At 42.2% G+C, this 4,496-nt stretch overlaps 1 long non-coding RNA gene across 1 annotated transcript; it reads left to right on the top strand.

The window, feature by feature from the left end:
- The first annotated feature begins 1,058 nt into the window (after positions 1-1,058).
- LOC119918290 lies at positions 1,059-3,976 on the top strand. Its single transcript, XR_005447415.1, has 2 exons — positions 1,059-1,126; positions 1,225-3,976. It is a non-coding gene; the product is annotated as an uncharacterized LOC119918290 (long non-coding RNA).
- The last annotated feature ends 520 nt before the right edge of the window (positions 3,977-4,496 follow it).

Here is a 4,496-nt window from a genome sequence, read left to right as displayed (position 1 = left end):
CAATATTTATATTACAACAATGACTTCAGTAAATATAAATAGAACAAAGGGCATGTGTTGCTCTTAGAAGGAGGCTGGCTAGAAGCAGCATAATGGCATCCTGGCTCTGGCTAAATATACGTCTGTCCACTGCGGATGCTCTATCCACAACCTGGATGACTAACTAATATAACACAGCAGTTTAAGAATTACACACATCCATTTATAATTTTTGTAGGTTTTGTTCTGTCATTAAATCCTTGTGCAAGAAAATGGTCTACATTGGTATTTAGTCTCTAATTTGTTAATGCTAATTGCTAACTTGTCAATAATCATAAACATTCATGCATAACAATAAGTTCAACTTTTCAAAAGTTTGCTGTAGTAGGTCAATCTTTCTTTAATGTCCCGCCCCACCCAGGCTGTGATTGGTCAAGAAAAGTCACATTGATGTGCTTTTGGACTGCGTAAAAAGTTGAACATGTTTCAACAAAAGACACCCGATAAGGTTGCCCGTAATTTCTTGAATTCCTTGATACTTTCTTTTACTTTCTCTTCTCTCTACTTTTAGTGTGTCACACAAATGATGAGCACCTGGAGGGTAGAATTTTACTTTCGAAGCTCTGTTGTGTCATCATCTGACTCTGTTCATGTTCTGTTTGTGCCCTTTTACAGCCAGGCTTTGTCAGCTTCATGTAATGGAATTTTGAATAGCCATCGACAGAGAAATGCAGGCAGATGAAAACGGGAACAGGTGAACATAACGTATTGCCCCCTGGGTAATGAGGTTTATTTAGGGTTATAATGAATCACCCAATGTGATCTGGAGAGGGCATATAAGAGTACGAACTGTTGTGGTGGCAGCCCGGCTGATGGTGAGTGTCCTGTTTTTTTCTCCTTTTCATCAGTTATTCTGCTTTTTCCTTGGTTTTCTCTGTTCTCTGCCCACCTCCTTGTGTCTCTTCCCCTGTGTGTGCGCTCTCTCTCTCTCCCTCTGCTCCTGAGCCCAGCCAACGACCTGCACCTGCACCTCATCAGCCACCTCGTCAGCCTGCCACACCTGCTAGTAATCAACCTCATCCCCTGCCTGTATTTCAACCCCGGTTCTCCACACCATCCTCGCTTGATTGTTGTTGCCCCTTACCTGGTGCCACCTCTACATTTAAGCTCACATGTATTTTGATTTCTTCTAATTTCCCCATGCTTTGTCTCTGCTGTCACTAACCTTGTCTGTTTCCCTCCCAGGTTCACTCATCCTCGTCCTCTGTTCAGTTGGCTGGGCTCCTCCTCCTGTCCTCTCCTCCCCAGACTTCCCCCCCCCCCCACAGCGTCCTTCCAGTTCCCCCTCGGCTCCCAGTGTTCCCTGGCTCTCTGGTCCCAGTCTCCTCGGTTTCCCCGTGCCAGGGTTTCCCCGGCATCCACCTCTCCCTCCACTCCAGTCCCTCAAACCCTTTTCCCTCAATAAACCTCCTTCGCTCTGAGCGCTGCATTTCAGTCCTCTCTGTCACCACACCACCCGTAACAACGAACTGCTTGTGCAAAGTGCCAGTGCGCAGTGCAAGTCATGTTACACCAAAGATTAACATGTAGAAGTGCTTGTACGGCATACCGGTGGATACTGGCCAACTTCAAGCGCTGTTTTTGGATCCAAATATGCAAACTCTTAAACTAAAAGGCACAATTGTTAGGGAAAAAAACTCAGATCTTCTACTTAAAAAATTTGTTATAAGAGTTTGTGGTTGTAATTTAGTTGAACAAAACATTAAGCTTACAGATAATCAACCATAAAATTCCTCTTCAACAAATCTCATAGACAGCAGTTTGTGGCTTGCTGAGCCAACCCGACAGCAGCCCATCTCCGCAACAACCCTGTCACAGATCCACCAGGGAAAGGAAGAGCATGTCACAACAGATCAGCCATTTGTTAAAGTCAGAGTCACACGCTAATGGCAACAATGTGTTTTCTCTCTCAGCAGGCGCCTCAGCAGCCAATAGCCATGTTTGCTCCTGGCTAGCTCCGCTCATACCCTGCAATTTTCCAAGGATAACTGGGGAGGTTATTTCCACGCAGAGGTCAAACACAAACAAAGGGACATCATTTGAAAGCTGTGAGCAGGTTCAGGAGGAGTTCAAGGGAAGCAGGGCATCATTTTCTCAATTAGCCTTGCTGTAAGTACTTTTGCCATGATTGAGGCTTTTAGTTTTAAGCTCAATGTTTATTATCTCTATTATGACTAAATCAGAGCTGGTTTGACTAGTTCCTGTTGTCTAATTTCTTGTTCCTTTGTGCAGGACTAAACTATGCTTCAGGTGGTAGGTGTGCTTGCATGTGTTTACTTGTGTCAGAGTAGATTAGGTTTTTTGCAGACATACAGTGTGGTGTTTTTAATTAAGTAAAGCATAGAAAGGGTTCTTTCATCATATTGTTTTTGCAAGCATGGCTAACGGATGGCATTATCATTCTGCCAGATTAGGCTTGGGTGGTTTCTATTTTTTCATACCTTCCTGACATTTCACCGGGGTTCACTAAAACAACATAAAAGCTGAGCTGCTGGTAATAGAAGTTATTGTAGCATTTATGCCACTGTCTAGCCTACAAGAATGAGTCTCTAATATGCAGTTAGCCTACTTCTTACTGGGTTTCACTTATGGTTCTTAGAATAATGAATAGATAGGAAATATTTATCCTTCACCCATAGATTCGTGCTGGAAGATTTGATGACAGATGTTGCTGCAAAGGACGCTGACACATCAGTGTGCTGAACAGAGATGATGTGCACACAGCTTTGTCCTAGTTGGCTAGCTTACCTTTATCATCAGTACTACACACAGAATCCTCCCAAACAGGGACAAAAGCTTTTTCTTTGTTACTAGTCTTGTAATGTTATCCCCACTCCTCGCAGTCGCCATCGAGTGAATCCTTTTTGATGTGCATACTAAGTGTGTGGTTAAGCGAAAGTGGGCGTGCGGCAGGTGAATGCAGTGCAGAAGATACAAAAGGTGAGCAGTGAAGTTTGGCAGTAAATGTACAGTGTAGGTTACAGTTTATATCAGTATATTAAGGCTGCAGCTAAAGCCCCCGTGTGTGTTTTTTACCAACTGATGGGAAAGTGAACGGGGTTATCATGATGTCACGTTGAAGTAAGGCAGTTTCACGCAGAGGCACCTGCCTACGTTGAGTGTACACTACAATACATCAGCTCAATACAGCATCTTAGTATCAGTTTAATAGAAAGAGGAGCATCTGTATTTTTGATGGTATTGAAAGCCAAACCGCCGGGATTTCTAAATACCCTGGTATACTGTAATACAATGACAAAGATTTTCATGAAATACCTTCAGAGATGAATGGACTACCAGAGAACAGCCATGGTCCCCAGAGGATGGATCCTAATCATTTTGTTTGTACCTCCTGACTTTTCCTGTAGTGCCACCAGCCAGTCAAAGTTTTCACTTACCCATTGTCATAGAATTTAGTGCAGATAGTCATGGTTCCCAAACACTGAATTCTGCTGACTTTTCCCCTAACTTTTCCTTTGGTACCATCACAAGGTTGATTTATGGTTTTGAGTGAAATGTCTCGGTAAGTATTTGATAGATTGCCATTAAAGTGGTACATTCATGTCCCCCATAGGATGAATCGGAGCAACTCAGACTTTTTATGTGGAACCATCATTAAGTCAAGACATTTGACTTTCCATCAGCCTCAGCTGTACAGGAGCTAAAAACTTGTTGGTTATGCCACATTCCCTTTTGCTGTCCTTGCACCTAGACTTTGGAACATCCCCCCCACCTACTTCTCTAGGTTAGCTTTTCTATAATTCCAAGACTGTGCTCTGGGTGGTGTATGCCTTCTGTGGTTGTATGTGCATTGCATTTGTATGTATTTTTTAATGTTTTTCTCTTGTATGAACTTTGTGCTTGATGTTAAATGTGTAAACCACTTTGCAAAATTGTGTTACAAAGGTTCTTTATCATAAAGATTCATACTTACTAACTTTAGTTTTGTGCTAATTTACAAATGTTAAACTACAATTGTGAACATGGTAAACATTATACCTGCTAAACATCAGCATGTTAACATTGTCATGTTAGCATACTGATGTTAGCTTAGCTGCTAGCATGGCTGAAAACTCTTAAGTGTTGTTTAAAGATTCCATTGCTACTTTGACTTTCTGTATCGCCATAAGGAGCTCTCTTGTCTTCTTTATTGGTGGCAGGGTGAAAAGGACAAAGAGGACAAGAAAAGGAGGAGTAAAGGTGCCTCTCTGTCTGTCAGATGTTTTATTCATTTTGTATCTTAAAGCCAGATGGAAGAGGTTTGTTACGCAGCCTGTCATATAAATTCTTGAGACATAGGTTTGGGTTGGGCATGCAGAGAAGGAAATCAAGGGTTATTAAAGACACTAACCGTGGAAAAAGTGTGATAGTTTTCTTTGGATACAGCAGGGGAAGTTTAAGAGTGAGAGAATGTTTAAGAAAGACAGAGCCTGAAACATTTCCTTTGGGCATGTGAA

This window comes from Micropterus salmoides, unplaced genomic scaffold, assembly GCF_014851395.1.
Source record: "Micropterus salmoides isolate LMB-PRFRI ecotype aquatic unplaced genomic scaffold, ASM1485139v1 Ms_hic_scaffold_23, whole genome shotgun sequence".
NCBI classification, from domain to species: Eukaryota; Metazoa; Chordata; class Actinopteri; order Centrarchiformes; family Centrarchidae; genus Micropterus; species Micropterus salmoides.
Note: the sequence above shows the minus strand (reverse complement) of the source record. Positions and strands in the feature narration are given on the sequence as shown.